The sequence below is a fragment of the Perognathus longimembris genome, chromosome 2, assembly GCF_023159225.1.
Source record: "Perognathus longimembris pacificus isolate PPM17 chromosome 2, ASM2315922v1, whole genome shotgun sequence".
NCBI lineage: Eukaryota > Metazoa > Chordata > Mammalia > Rodentia > Heteromyidae > Perognathus > Perognathus longimembris.
Genome location: NC_063162.1, coordinates 50,010,411 through 50,027,305, shown reverse-complemented (window position 1 = coordinate 50,027,305; position 16,895 = coordinate 50,010,411). Strand labels below are relative to the sequence as shown.

The following is a 16,895-nucleotide window of genomic DNA, read 5'->3' as shown; positions in this document are numbered from 1 at the left end:
CAATAGTTTCCAAATGTAAACCAAGATCCTGATTATGGGAAAGACTGATAAATCTCAAAAGTAGTATACTTTTATTTTTACATCTCCCTGACCTTACATGAATAAGATATTGCTCTTAAGGGTGATGAGTCATAGACATTTTGGTTCCATTTGTTTAAAATGCAAAGATGGAGAAAATGCTTATCACCTAAATTTTTTTAAAGCTTCAATAAAGAATTAGAAAACCAGGGCTAGGAATGTGGCTTAGTGGTAGAGTGCTTGTCTAGCATGCATGAAGCCCTGGGTTCGATTCTTCAGTATCACACAGAAAAAGCTGGAGGTAGCACTGTGGTAGAGTGCTAGCCTTGAGCAAAAAAGCAGCTTGGGGACAGTGCCCAGGCCCTGAATTCAAGCTCCAGGACTGGCAAAAAAAAAAAAAAAATCATGGACCCAGACCCACTTCAGCTACCAGATGGGCTTGGGTCACATCAGTCAGTGGAAGCACATTTTTATACCTGTGAGTATAGGCTTACTCCATATTTCTTGATGCTATTTTTAATGTTCTGTTGTTGCTGGAAGAAATAAGAATTTTAAAATAGCATATCTAAAACATTCATGTTCCCATCCAGCTTTATTACATTGTAACATGTGCCATATTTGTATCACATCATTGGTTTTGAAGGGCTCATTGCTGTTGTTGGCTAGCTGATTGACTTTGAGATAGATTCTTATTGTGTATCCCAGTTTATACTGAAACTCTCGTTTCTCCTGCCCTTGGTCTTCTTAGTGCTAGGATTACAGGTTTTCCACATCACAATCTGTGTTAGATTGTTTTTCAGGAAGCAAAATACTGTAGAATGAAATGAGTGCCTTAACTTGACTATGAGGATTAATACATCTAGAGTTTGAGAAGTATGTTAAGTCACAATTAAATGTCTCTTATTATAAAAATTTCCAGCTTTCAAAGGCATTTGTCATCACTTCTCAACACTCTTCTCGTGCCAGCATTTTAGTTCTCTCTTCAGTCCTATTCTATGTTCTTCTCCATAATTTTTTCATTAATGGCTCCTGATTTCCAGACTGACTCCCTAACTGCTTTCAAAGTTTAGTGAGAATATGTCATATACCAATATAAAATTCAAATATAAAATATTTTTAATCCATAGCAATGCTAGAAGGAAGCTAAGAAGTAGAGAAATCCCTTTACTGTAATGAAAAATCCAGAAGCTACAAAATAGATGATAAATTTAATTGCATAAAAATCAACTTCAGCCGGGTGCCAGTGGCACATGCCTATAATCCTAGCTACTTAGAAGGCTAAGATCTGAGGATCACTGTTCAAAGCTAACCCAGGCAGGAAAGATCGTAAGACTCTTATCTCCAATTAACCACCAGAAAACCAGAAGTGGTGCTGTGGCTCAAAGTGGTAGAGTTCTAGCTTTGAGCTGAAGAGCTCAGGGACAATGCTCAAGCCCAGAGTTCAAGTTCCATGACCAAAAAAAAAAAAAAAATCAATTTCATATAGAGCAAAACTGTTACATGAAAAAAAAAACTAAACAAGAAGCCACCAAAACAAAATCAAAAGACAACCAAAATCAGTGAAAAATATAACTCTATTATAGAAAGAAAACTAGATGCACACACGACATAAAAAAGTCATATGCACACACAAAAACACCTCTATACACAAAAAACTCTAAAACAATCTAGTTAGAAAAGAAAAAGACTTGGTAGAAAACAATGGGCAAAGGACATAGTCAAGCAATTCACAGGGAAAAAAGCACAAATGCCTATTAAATACATGATAGATGCCTAACCTCATTTTAATAGGAGAAATGCTAATTAAAACACTAACAAACCCTTTTTTACCTACCATATTGGAACAGGTCCAAACATTTAATAATGTACTCTGTTGGTGAGGCTGTGGGAAAACAGGCATGCCTCCACGTTACTGGTGAGAGTGAAAATTAGACCAGTTCCTGAAGCATACAATTTGGCAATGTCTATCAAAATTATAGATGCTCATGCCCTTTGACCAAATGAATCTATTTCTGGGAATTTCTCCCACAGATATACTTGCTAACATCCAAAAAAGACAGTCCAAGATCATTCACTACAGGTCTGAAATAGTGAAAGGAAAAACATAGCACATTGTCCAGCGGCAGGGATTAAATAAACAAATGATGATACATTCATGCAATGGAACATTAAACATCTATAAAAAATTAATGAGAAAGCATTTTATGTACTGAAAAAGGTATTTTTGTTATATGAAAAAGGGACAATGAAATATGAAAATAATGCTATCTTTTATGTAAACAGAAGAGGAACTACAGATGCCTGTTAAATATACAGTAGAGGTTATTACACGTGCTATCATAATTGTGCATGACAATACGTTATTTTGCTTGAACATACAATATATTTAATTGTATAAATAGTTACATATATTTTTGGTGTGTTCGATGTAGGTTGTTTTGGCGAAAATGGTTTAAGTTTATATAAAACCTGGTTAAAGAAAGAATAGCACACAAGATTTAAAAGTAAAGTTATCTATTTTTAGAGGCTACCTAGCACAAGGGATGAAATTTGGAAAAAATAAGAACATGGAAAAAGATTCACCAGGCAAGTTCTAACTAAACAAAACATTCAAAGACCATATTAAAAAGACATCAAAGAATAAAGATGTATTCAATATCTAACTATCAAATTTTCAAATTACTGAGAAGAAACAGAAATTCCAAATTATATGTATTTATGACATGGACTCAAAAACCTATCGGGCATAAACTTAAAAAAAAAGAAATTCACAAAACAGTTATCTTAGCTGAATATAAACAGTTCACATAATAGAGCAAAACAAATTAGGAAATATGTAGAATATTTAACAGGAAATCAATAAGCAAACTTGAATTGACAGGCAATACAAAACTCTGAACAATTAGAGAATACCTTCTTTATTGTGTTTTTAAATTTTTATTAGTTCACATTGGTTTGCAAAGAGGTTTCACTATGTTATTTCAATACATGTATACAATGTACCACTATCAGAATCACCCCCTCTACCACTTCCCCATCACTTTTCCTCTGCTTAGAACAATTTCAACAAGTTTCATTGTTCTATTTTCACACATATATTAAGTACTTTGATATATTTAATTATAAATTATCTTTAATTTAATGCATTTACCTGTACTTGGTCAATCTATCCAATGTATTTTGAATATTTACTTTTGTTTTTAATTGTATGTTTACTTTTATTTGTGCATACAGCATTTTAGAAACTGGAAGAATGCAGAAGAAACCCAAAATAGTTACCTTTGGGGGAATGTCCTGGAAACTACAAAAGATAAGAAACAGAGTGGAGGTAAACTTTTCATAATCTTTCATCCCTCTTATATTTTTAACTATATTGGGAGTATTACCCACTTAAAATTTGAATGTTTTACTGAAATTGACTTTTACAAGAAATAAGCCCCTACTCACAGAGAATTAGAGTATTTTTGTTTGTTTGGAGTTTGCTTCGGTTTTATTGAGACAGTCTTGGTATGTATGTAGCCCAAGCTGGCCTTATGATTCTCATGATCCAAGTTAAATGTGTGTTACCATATCTATCTTGTTGGAATATTTTAAGTCAAAGAAAAATACAGCTGTATCAGCTTCATGTACCTTAAATAGGAAAAAGAAAGACCTAGTGGAAGAGATCCCAAGACAAGGCAGGAATGAGGCAAGGGATGGAGAAACTTTCTATACATTTTGGTTTTATACTGACCAACAAGTTATTTGCAACACACTCAACTCAGTAAAAAGTCCTCTCTAGTCAACTTCTTTCGAGGGGCCAGTCTTCCACATTCTATGGGTCATGATAGCTAGCTACCTAGGTTTTTCTTCTGTCTTTTCTCCAGATCTGCCTGTGACATCTTGCTCTCGTCCTCCCAGCCCCAAGACTCTGTTCTATCCTGGATAAATCCTCTCTCCACACTTCCCACATCACCCATGACTAGTGAGTTAATCTTGTACAATCTTCCTTCTCTTAAACCTTGCTGGTTTAAGGGCTGGGAATGTGGCCTAGTGGTAGAGTTCTTGCCTTGCATGCATGAAGCCCTGGGTTCAAATCCTTAGTACCACATAAACAGAAAAAGCCAGAAGTGGTGCTGTGGCTCAAGAAGTAGAGTGCTAGCCTTGAGCAAAAAGAAGCCAAGGACAACGCTCAGGCCCTGAGTCCAAGCCCCAGGACTCTCAAAAAAAAAATAATAATAATAAAAAGGAAGGGAGGGAGGGAAGGGGGAGAGGGAGGGGAGAGGGAGGGAGGGAGGGAGGAAGGAAGGAAGGAAGGAAGGAAGGAAGGAAGGAAGGAAGGAAGGAAGGAAGGAAGGAAGGAAACCAAACCTTGCTGGTTTTGCAGCAGGTAGCCAGACAACAGGTGCTATCTTAATATTATCATTGAACAAAAGGAAGAGATCAAAGGAAAAGAGTGTCCAGACTCATTAAGAGCACATAAGCAAGAATCTATTTCTCACTAGCTAGTATCCAGTTGTGTAAGAAGAGGCCTTGAACACAAATTTTAGGGTTACACCAGAAACAGGCATCATACCCTGTTGTTTTTGGAGGTTGTGAGCTTTGTCCATTGCCTGGATGCAAGTATAGGTCTAAGGTATCCACTGGAGCCCATAAGCTGATCAAACCAGAAATAGATGGATGGGCTCTCATTAGAAACATGGCTCCTTATGGGGGTCAGTAACCACCATGTCAGAGTGAAGCCAACCATCTTTCTAGCTTATCATAATACCATTGGATTCCAATTCTGTCATTCTGTTACCAATTGCAGATTCCCTCCTTGATTCAACTTATTCAAAGGTTCAACCAGTATGTCATCCAATGCTTTAGTCACAGGAATTCTCACAGAACTACAGAGGACTATGGAATGACATTAGAAAACTTGGAGACATGCTATCAATCCAGGCATTAGTGGCTTGCACCTGTAGATACTCAGAATGCTGAGATCTCAGGATTGTGATTCAAAGCCAGCACAGTTACCTCCAATTAGCCACCAAAAAAGCCACAAGTGAAGCTGTGGCTCAAGTGGTAGTGCATTAGTCATGAGCAAAAAAGCTAAGGGATAGCACTCTGCCCTGAATTCAAGATCCAATGCTGGCACAAAGAAAAAAGAAATGCTAATCCATTCACTTGGTACCATAATACACCTTTGTAAATACAGTTTTTTTAATTGCAAGAATGTATGCTAAAGGATTAGCAAAGTGTTGTTAAATGTGTGCTTTAACGACTTCAATTAAAAGATAATGCATTCCTCAGCATATTATTTGTCTTAAGGGACCTCTAAAATATTCAATGTGTTCCTTTAAACAGAAAAAGAGCACAAGCCTGTATGTTATAATACAATGTTAATAATAATTGCAAGCCACTATCCAAAGCTAATATGAGTATAAATCTGCATTTGGCCTATCTGAATGCCAGCCCAAGTTCTATACTGAGAGAATTCAAATAAAAAGGATTGATTACAGGTGAAAAACAAGTATTGCTTTATTTCACACCATTCATAAAAAGTCAAATCAAAATAGATTAAAGACTTGAACATTAGGCCCGGGATTGTAAAACTCCTAGAACAAAGTATAGGGAAGTGCTTCTTGGCACTGGTCTCAGCAGTAATTTCATGGATGTGACACAAAAAGCAGAGGCAACAAAGACAAAAATAAACTGTTCATTGACAAAGGAAATCATCATCACAGTAAAAAGGTAACATATAAAATGAGAGAAAATATTTGTAAGCCATACATCTGGTAAGCAGTTAATATATAAAATATATGTGAAGATCTTGTGTAATTCAATAGTTTTTCCTTAAAAAAAAACAAACTGGGCTGGGGATATAGCCTAGTGGCAAGAGTGCCTGCCTCGGATACACGAGGCCCTAGGTTCAATTCCCCAGCACCACATATACAGAAAAAACGGCCAGAAGTGGTGCTGTGGCTCAAGTGGCAGAGTGCTAGCCTTGAGCGGGAAGAAGCCAGGGACAGTGCTCAGGCCCTGAGTCCAAGGCCCAGGACTGTCCAAAAAAAAAAACAAAAAAAAAAAAAACTGATGATTCTGTTACAAAATAAGCTAAGGACTCAAACATTTCTTCAAATAAGAAATACAAGTGACTATGGGGCTGGGAATATGGTCTAGTGGCAAGAGTGTTTGCCTCGTATACATGAGGCCCTGGGTTCAATTCCCCAGTACCACATATATAGAAAACGGCCAGAAGTGGCGCTGTGGCTCAAGTGGAAGAGTGCTAGCCTTGAGGAAAATGAAGCCAGGGACAGTGCTCAGGCCCTGAGTCCAAGCCCCAGGACTGGCAAAAAACAAACAAACAAAAAAAAAAAAACAAGCAAAAAAGAAGCCAGGGACAGTGCCCAGGCCCTGAGTCCCAAACCCCAGGACTGGAAAAAATAAAAAATAAAAATAAATAAAAGAGAGATAAGAAATACAAGTGATGAAAGGGGAAAAAATGCTCAATAGCACTAACCATAAAGGAAATGCAAGTACAAACATAAAGGTGAGGAGGGAAGATGGCGCCGCCACAGTAGGGAGGCATCCCGACTCCCTCCAACTGAATAGCGAGCTGGGAACTCCAGCACCCAACACCCCATCAAAAACCCAGCAAAACCAGCAGCCAGAAGCAGTGGAGAAATGCAGGAAAACAAAAAGGAGCAAAAAAGAAGAGCCAAAAACCTACACAGAGCCGGAGAATCTACAGGGCACCCTCCCCCCACTAGCCAACCCTGGCCCGAACAGGGCCAAGCTGGGAAAGGGGACCCAGCGATTGGAGGACCAACTGCTGGGAGCGCAGAGTCCAGACAGCAGGACTCCATGGACACCAGGGAGAGTGCGGACCAAGACACACGGCAACGGCAGCGACAGGAAGTTCGGGTCCACACCGGGAATGGTTGTAAGCAGCTGAGAAACCCAGTGGTGCAGAAGGGGAGAGCCGGGGACGCCACCATGACCTTTCGCCACACCCGAAGGACCAACAGCGGTGCGGGACACACACACAATCCAGGACCAGTGAGTCCCCCATTACCCCTTCCCCCAACGGGAGACCAGCTATCAGAGACCCAAACCCTACAAAGAAGCTAGATCTCCCTCCCCCTCCCCACCCCGAGGGAACAAAGAACCCCCAAATCAGGTGGGAAGCTCCCATCAGGTGCTGGGAAGTCACAGGAGTTTAGCAGGGGAAGGGCAGAGCAGCCCCAAGGCCACCCAGGAGCTAGAACGGCCCTGCCCCCTTCCCAACAGGGGCGGGGGGCGGGGATGGCCAGCAGTGCAAGCCCCACCCGAGGCGCCTGGACCTCTCAGACCTTTACAACTAAGATCACAGGCGCTGGTGGGCAATACCAGCACAGCAGGGACACCTGCCCCGATCACGCCCCCCCCCCACAGCGGAGGCGCAGTCTGAGGGCGCTAACCTGCGCCTGGACAGTTGGTCCCACTGAGCCCCAAGCTTACCGCCCCCCACAGCAGACTCACGGGAGGGCACAAGCACAACCCAACAATCCGGGGCTCGCTCTGGTAGGCGTAACCCGCTCAGGTGGACGGGGCCACAGCGGCAGCACCCATTGTAGTGGGCACACAGCGCACAGGTGGGCGGGGCCCCCCAGTGACAGCGCCCGCTCTGGTAGACATACCCCGCTCAGGTGAGCGGGACCACAGCGACAGCACCCGCTCTGGTAGGCGCGCCTACACAGGAGGGCAGAGCTCTCCATCAGCCCGTGCCCACTCAGTTTGGCGTATTTCGCACAAGTGGGTGGGCCACAACCCAACAACACCGGCCCTGGAGCGGTCCACATAGGAATATGAACTGCCTGAGAGGTGAGCTCCTCTGACCAAGATACAGAGTGGAAAAAAGAACCAAAGAAGAGATAAGCCTCCACGCCACACTGAATTAGAGACCAAAAAACCCCCAACGCTAGGGTCAGCACAGCACAGCGGCAGGACACTGTCCCGCAGAGAAAGACACAGAACCTACCGGCCCCCAAGTGCAGGGAGAGTGACCACCTCAGCAACAACCGAGAAGGTCACACTCACCCATTGGGAAGCAAAGTCCAACAGCCAAACCCAAACCCAGAGCCAGGACACCAGGGCACAAGGCTCCCACTGACGGACCAGCGGGAAACAGCACAAAGCCAAACCAGGGAAGCCACCCACAGATCTTCAGATGTGCAAATCACAAAGAAATATAACACAGTTCATCAAAGGGCAAGCCAACTCGCCAGCTCCAAAAAGCAGCACGACTGAAGAGATGGAGAATAAAAAAGCAAATGAGGCCATGTTAACAGAAATGATGGAAAGCATCAGAAACGAAATCAGAAAACAATTCCAGGAGTTTAGAGTGGAAGTCTTGAAGGACATCCAGGAAGCCAAGAAAGAAATGGAAGCAAACATGGATACAATGCAAACCTCCGTTAAAGAAGACCTTAACATCCTGAGAAGTGAAATGCATGAAAAAAATAGATTTAAAATACAACTCTTTAAAGGAAGAAATTTCCACGATCAGAGCTGATCTGACAACCATAAATAGCTCTCTGACATCCATAAACTCTGCAATTGAATCCACAGCACAAAGAATCGACCATATGGAATCCAGAATCTCTCTCTTGGACGATGAAGCAGCCGACAACAACCAGAAAATTACCACACTCCAAGAAACGGTGAAGCTTCAGGTCAGATTAATCCAGGAACTAATGGACAAAGACAAGAGATATAATCTGCACATAATTGGAATAGAAGGAGCCAAGTACCAGAGCAGAAGGCTTCATCATATTTTCAATAAAGTTATTGCAGAAAACTTTCCCAATCTCACAAGGGACTCCATCCAGGTAACCAAAGCCTATAGGACACCTGGCAGGCCAGACCCCAGAAAAGCCACCCCAAGACACATAATATTCAAGACTTCAGATCTCAAGAATAAAGAGCAAATTCTGAATGCAGTCAAAATGAAGAAAGAAATTTTCTACAATGGGAAGAGGATCCGAATAACAGCAGACCTCTCCACACAAACCTACCAAGTGCGAAGTGAGTGGAAGAACACCATCCAAGTTCTACAGGCCAACAATATGCAAGCTAGGATTAAATATCCAGTGAAATTGGAATTCACATTCGAAGGGAAAACCAGATCTTTCCATAGCAAAGAGGATCTAAAGGAGTATGTGAATATAAAACCAGCCCTACAGCGAATTCTAAGAGGGAATCCCAAGCAACAGAGATTGTACAGGACACACAACAGAAACAGAAACAGAAAAAGCAGCTCACTAAAGACAAGGGGAAAAAAAGAGGAACGAACAGCCCAACAAGAAAATGGAAGGAGAAAAAAGACTCTTATCCTTGATCTCTTTGAATATAAATGGTATAAACTCTCCGATAAAGAGGAGCAGACTGGCAGAATGGATCCGCAAACAAAAAGTTGGCATCTGTTGTCTACAAGAGACCCACCTTACAGCAAGGGACAAAAACAGGCTCCAAATGAAAGGATGGAGCAAGATCTTCCAATCAAACGCACCTACCAAAATGGCAGGCGTAGCCTTCCTGATCTCAGACAAGCTGGACTTTTCATTAAAATCAACTCAAAAAGACAAAGAAGGACACTACATTTTAATACAAGGAAAAATCCAGAATCAAGACATCACGGTGATAAATGTATACTCACCGAACAAAAGAGGCCCCACATATGTCAAGCAAATTCTCACAGAATTACAGAACAAGATAGACGCAAACACAATCATAGTGGGAGACTTAATACCCCACTCTTTCCAAGAGACAGATCTAACACCCAGAGGATCAGCAAGGGAGCTGAGGTCCTAAGTAACACCATATCCCAAATGGATCTATACAGAATCTTCTACCCTACAGAGACCCAATACACCTTCTTCTCAGCAGCACATGGATCATACTCCAAAATAGACCATGTCATAGCCCACACAAAGAACCTCAGCAAATACAAAAGTATTGACGTCATCCCATGCATTATATCTGATCTGTTATTGAGGTAACCCTCAATAACAACGGTTACCACAGAGGCTATACACATTCTTGGAGGCTAAACCCCACACTGTTATCCAACACATGGGCCACAGACCAAATTAAAGATGAAATCAACGAATTCATAAGCTACAATGACAATGAAAATACATCACAAAGAAACCTATGGGACACAGCTAAGGCAGTACTGAGGGGCAAGATCATTGCCCTCAGCACTCACATTAAAAGAATGGAAGCAGAGCAGGTGAATAACCTCACGATGAAACTAAAACAACTGGAGAAACAAGAAATAACTGAATCTAAAATGACTAGGAGGAGAGAGATCATAAAGATTAAAGAAGAAATAAATCTGATTGAAAAATAGAAAGACCATTCAACAAATAAATAAGACTAAAAGCTGGTTCTTTGAGAAAATAAATAAAATTGACAGACCCCTCACAAGACTTACAAAAAAAAGAAGAGAAGAGAGTCATATACGTAAAATCAGGGACTCCATGGAAAAAATTACAACAAGTACACACAATATTCAAACAATCATAAGGAGCTATTTCCAGAACCTCTATTCAGTAAAAAACAATAATTTTACAGAAATGGATCAATTCTTAGAGAAGTATAAACTGCCCAAACTGAACCAAGAAGAAATAAATCAACTAAATAAACCAATAACTTACAGTGAGATACAGGAGGTAATCAAGAAACTCCAAAGAAAAGCCCAGGCCCAGATGGATTCACCAACGAATTCTACAAAACCTTTAGTGAGGAGCTAATACCAATACTCCTCAAACTCTTCTGCAAATAGAAACAGAGGGAGAAATCCCAAACTCATTCTATGAAGCTAATATCATACTCATTCCCAAACCAGGCAAAGACCCAACAAAAAAAGAGAACTACAGACCAATATCACTAATGAACACAGATGCAAAGCTCCTCAATAAAATATTAGCTAACAGGATCCAGAAACTGATCAAGAAAATTATACATCATGACCAAGTAGGCTTCATCCCACAGTCACAAGGATGGTTCAACATCCATAAAGCAATCAACATAATTCACCACATAAACAGAACTAAAATCAAGAATCACATTGTTATCTCAGTCGATGCCCAAATAGCCATTGACAAAATACAATATCCATACTTATTAAAAGCTTTGGAGAGAACAGGAATAGATGGAACATTCCTCAAAACAATAAAAGCCATATACAACAGACCAACTGCTAACATCCTATTAAATGGAGAGAAACTTAAATCATTCCTCCTAAACTCAGGAACAAGACAAGGATGCCCACTCTCCCCACTTCTTTTCAACATAGTGCTGGAATCCCTAGCCATAGCAATAAGGCAAGAGGAGGACATCAAAGGGATCCACATCGGCAAGGAAGAAATCAAGTTATCCCTATTCGCAGACGACATGATCTTATATCTGAAGGACCCAAAAAACTCAGTTCCCAAACTCCTACACCTAATAAACCATTTTGGCAAAGTAGCAGGATACAAAATCAATCCACAAAAGTCGGTGCTGGGGATATAGCCTAGTGGCAAGAGTGCCTGCCTCGGATACACGAGGCCCTAGGTTCGATTCCCCAGCACCACATATACAGAAAACGGCCAGAAGTGGCGCTGTGGCTCAGGTGGCAGAGTGCTAGCCTTGAGCAGGAAGAAGCCAGGGACAGTGCTCAGGCCCTGAGTCCAAGGCCCAGGACTGGCCAAAAAAAAAAAAAAAAAACCAAAACAAAAGTCAGCAGCTTTTCTGTACACCAGCAATATACAAACAGAAAAGGAAATTATGGAAACAATTCCATTTACAGTAGCCAAAAAAAGACTAAAGTACCTAGGGATCAACTTAACCAAGGATGTGACGGACTTATTTAATGAAAACTATAAAAATCTAATAAGGGAAATCAAAGAAGACACAAGGTGATGGAAAGACCTCCCATGCTCATGGGTAGGCAGAATCAATATAGTGAAAATGGCCATATTGCCCAAATTGTTATACAAATTCAATGCAATCCCTATCAAAATCCCAGTCACATTCTTCACTAAAATAGAGAAAGCAATCCATAAATTCATATGGAACAGTAAAAGACCTAGAATAGCCAAAGCAATTCTAGGCAAAAAAAGCAGTGCAGGAGGTATCACAATACCAGACTTCAAGCTCTACTACAGGGCCATCATAACAAAAACAGCCTGGTATTGGTATAAAAACAGATTGGAAGACCAATGGATTAGAATTGAAGATCCAGAAATAAAACCACACTCTTACAGTCAGCTGATATTCAACAAAGGAGCTAAAGACATACAATGGAATAAACATAGCCTCTTCAACTACTGGTGCTGGGAGAACTGGGAAGCTATATGCAGAAAACTCAAAGTAGACCCAAGCCTATTACCATGCACCAAGATCAACTCAAAATGGATCAAGGACCTCAACATCAGACCTGAATCCTTGAAACTACTGAAGGACAGAGTAGGAAAGACGCTAGAACTTATAGGCACAGGAAGGAACTTCCTGAATAGAGTCCCAGGGGTACAACAAATAGGGGAGAGGCTCAACAAATGGGACTACTACAAAATAAAAAGTTTCTGCACAGCTAAGGACATAGCCACCAAAACAGAAAGACAGCCAACCATATGGGAAAGGATCTTTACCAGCACAGCAACAGACAAAGGCCTAATATCTGTCATCTACAGAGAACTCAAAAAACTAAGCCCCTCCAAGCCCAATAAACCAATTAGGAAATGGGCAAAGGAGCTAAAGAAAGACTTCACAAGAGAAGAAATAAAAATGGCAAAGAAACAGATGAGAAAATGTTCAATATCCCTGGTAGTAAAGGAAATGCAAATAAAAACAACCCTGAGATACCACCTCACCCCAGTTAGAATGGCCTATACTGAACTCAGGCAACAACAAATGCTGGAGGGGGTGCGGGGAAAGTGGAACCCTTCTCCATTGTTGGTGGGAGTGCAAATTAGTACAACCACTTTGGAGAACAGTATGGAGGTTTCTTAAAAAGCTCAATATAAACCTACCCTATGACCCAGCCATACCACTCCTAGGCATCTATCCTAAACAGCAAGTCCCAAGATATCAAAATGACATTTGTACTTCCATGTTTATTGCGGCACAATACACAATAGCCAAAATATGGAAACAACCCAGATGCCCCTCCACAGATGAATGGATCCAAAAAATATGGTACCTTTACACAATGGAACACTACATAGCGATTAGGAATGGTGAAATATTGTTATTCGCAGGGAAATGGTCAGAACCCGAACAAATAATGTTGAGCGAGACAAGCCTAGAACACAGAAAACAAAGGGGCATGATCTCCCTGATATATGACTGTTAAGAAAGGGAGACGGAGAGACAGTAGAGACCAGGTCTGTGAAACTAAAAACTACTTGTCAAATGGTATTTCCCACAGGATTGGGGCAGCGACCCAACAGTATGTAACTAAAACCAAACAACTACTCAACATATAAAGGTCAAAAATCGACCTCTCAGTGGAATACAATAGCTCAAAAGCTATGCATGTACGTTCATATAAGACTACTGTTGACATATTGTCTAATATCGACATTACATTTAAAGCCCTAGGTGAATTTTTTTTTCAAATTTTTATTATCAAAATGGTGTACAGAGAGGTTACAGTTTCATATGTTAGGCATTGGATACATTTCTTGTACTGTTTGTTACCTTGTCCCTCATACCCCCTCCCTCCTCCCCCTTTCCCTTCCTCCCGCCCCCCCCCCCAGAGGTGTTCAGTTCACTTACACCAAACAGGTTTTTTTTAAGTTTTTATTATAAAACTGATGTACAGAGAGGTTACAGTTTCATACATTAGGCATTGGATACATTTCTTGTACTGTTTGTTACCTTGTCCCTCATACCCCCCTCCCCCCTCCCCCTACCCTTTCCCACCCTGAGGTGTTCAGTTCACTTACACCAAACAGTTTTGCAAGTATTGCTTTTGTAGTTGTTTGTCTTTTTTTACCCTGTGTCTCTCAAATTTGGTATTCCCTTTCAATTTCCTGCATCCAATACCAGTATACATGGTTTCCAATATACTCAGATAAGATTACAGAGATAGTGTAGGTACAACCACAGGAAGGTGATACAAGAAGATCATCAATAATAGAAGCTACAGTTACACATGGTACGTTGAAAGTAGTTACAACTGTGATATAACAATCATTTCTATAACATGGAGTTCATTTCACTTAGCATCATCTTATGTGTTCATAGGGTATAGCTATTGGGCCTTGTGATGCTCTGCTACGACTTGCCTAAACCTGTACTAATTATTCCCAATAAGGGAGACCATAGAGTCCATGTTTCTTTGGGTCTGGCTCACTTCACTTAGTATAACTTTTTCCAAGTCCTTCCATTTCCTTACAAATGGGACAATGTCATTCTTTCTGATAGAGGCATAAAATTCCTAGGCGAATTTTCTTGGGCTTGGCCACGTGGCTACTGTATATATTCTTGATACATTGTATATTGTATATATGTCTACCTGACCTAGAGAAGGGAAAGAAAAACAGGGCGTAAGATATCACAAGAAATGTACACACTGCCCTACTATGTAACTGTACCCTTTTTGCACAACACCTTGTCAAAAAAATTTGTGTTCAATTAATAAATAAATTAAATTAAAAAAATAAAAAATAAAGGTGATGCCTCACACCTACCTGGTAGCCATTATTTAAAAAAAATTTAAAGGCAGCAAAAGTTGGTAAGAACGTGAAGAAATTGGAGCTGTTGCAGTTGGTAGAAATGCAATACTGTGTGCCTGTGTGGCTACTATAGAAAACAGTTGGAGGTTCCTCACATAAGTGAAAGTAGAACACAAAATCCAGCAACCTCCCTTCTGGTATTTGTCCAAAGGAAACTGAAATTAGCATCCTGAAGTGATATTAACACTCTTCTCAGTACCCACATGGGGGTCTGAACTCAGGGCTTTGTGTTTAATTGGCTTGTTTGCTCATTGCTGCAACTATACTACTTAAAACATGCCTCCAGTTCTACTTTTTCTGGTTATTTTGAAGGTAGAGTCCCACACTCATTTCTGTCCAAGCTGCTTCTGAGCCTCAATCCTCAGATCTCAGCCTCCTGAGTAGCTAGGCATGAACCACCAGCACCCACTGTGATATCAACATTCTATATTCATTGTAATACTATTCATAATAGCCAAAATGTGAAAATAACCAAAGTTTCTGTCAACAGATGAATAGATTCTTGGAAATATGGTATATATATATACAAATGAGCTTTTTCAAAAAAAAATTCTGAAACACAGGACCACATAGATAAACCTATAGAATGTGATGTAAGTGAAATAAGCCAATCACAAAGAGACAAATGCTGCACAATTCCACTTTTATATGGTATTTAAAATAGTCAAGTTCATACATCATAAGGTGGTTGCTGGTAACTGGGTAGGAGGAATGGGCAGTTTCTTTATCTTTTCTTTCTTTTTCTTTCTTGTGCCAGTACTGAGGCTTGAACTCAGGGCCTGGGTACTGTCACTTAGCTTTTCTACTCAAGGATGGTAGTCTACTACTTAAGTCACAACTCCACTTCCAGCTTTTTGCTGGTTAGCTGGAGATAAGAGTCTCAAGAACTTTCCTTCCCTGGCTGGTTTCAAGCTTTGATCCTCAGATCTCACACCCCCGAGTAGGTAGGATTATAAGTGTGAGCTGAGAGTGCCCAGTTTCTAATCAAGAAGCATGAAATTTCAGTTAAACAACATGAGTAATCGCTAAATACCCATCTTACAACATTAAATCTATAGTCAACAATATTATACACTTAAATATTGTTAAAAGGGTAGTTTGAATATTAAATGTGTTTACCATAATGGTTAACAAATTAAAACAAATGAAATAAATATTGTAAGTATTTGGCACACCAGAACATACTCATTTCATGGAAATATTAATGGGTGTAACTACTTTGGAAAACTATCAGGCAGTATCTGGTAACAAAGAACCCACCCAAGTCCTATCAACCATTGATTCCATTCCTGGCTGTGTACCCAACAGAAATGGCTAGGTAACCCCACCCCCACCCCAAAGACACATCAGAACATTCACAATAGCACAAGAGGCCAGACCCAAAAGCAAACAAAGCATCCACCACAACAACAATAAAAGGCTACTGAAAAATATGATACAACCACACAAGAACCATATATGAACTGCTACCTCAAAAATATGTTTTATTGATGACAATGCACATAAATGTTGAACAATATACTATTTGACTCCTGGTACATAAAGTTTCCAAAGAAGCAAAATCAATCTCTGTTGTTAGACGGCAAGACAGTTACCCTTGCTGTGGGAAAGGTATGGAAATGAGAACCAGAACTGGTACCTGCAGGGACTTCTGGCTGGAGATGCCACTAAGATCCTATATCCTGATCGCTAATGAAGACTGCAGGGGTATGTTCATTCTGTGGTCATTAATCTCAATGGACACAGGATTGTACACTTTTTCATGTGTATATCATATATTTAAGATGGGGGAATGCCTGCAATTAGGCTTCAGAGCAGAAAGTAACTGAACTGCTGCCCCAAAGTTTGAGGGACCCTTAACTCCCATCATTAGCTCCTGACATGCCCAAATGATTCTTTGGCTACTTGTTAATAATGTAATCAAAAGGCACTAAGCTCATTATCGCCTGTCAGCAGGGACTATCTGAACACTGTTAGCCATTAGTCACCTGCTGCTACAGTCAGTGACTTGTAAAGCACCCAAAAAGGACACACAAAATACTGGCTGTTGGGTCTTTGCTAGTCCTACTTTCTTCCACCAGTCTCATGGAAAATCCTTCACAGCAAAGACCACATGCTGCTTCTCCACCAAACCACCCTGGACAA

General features: G+C 40.5%; 1 protein-coding gene across 3 annotated transcripts in view; it reads right to left on the bottom strand.

Moving 5' to 3' along the window:
* Nucleotides 1-16,895, bottom strand: part of Lrmda (leucine rich melanocyte differentiation associated) — a 1,039,777-nt gene that overhangs the window by 885,201 nt on the left and 137,681 nt on the right. The gene's annotated exons all lie outside the window — the stretch shown is intronic.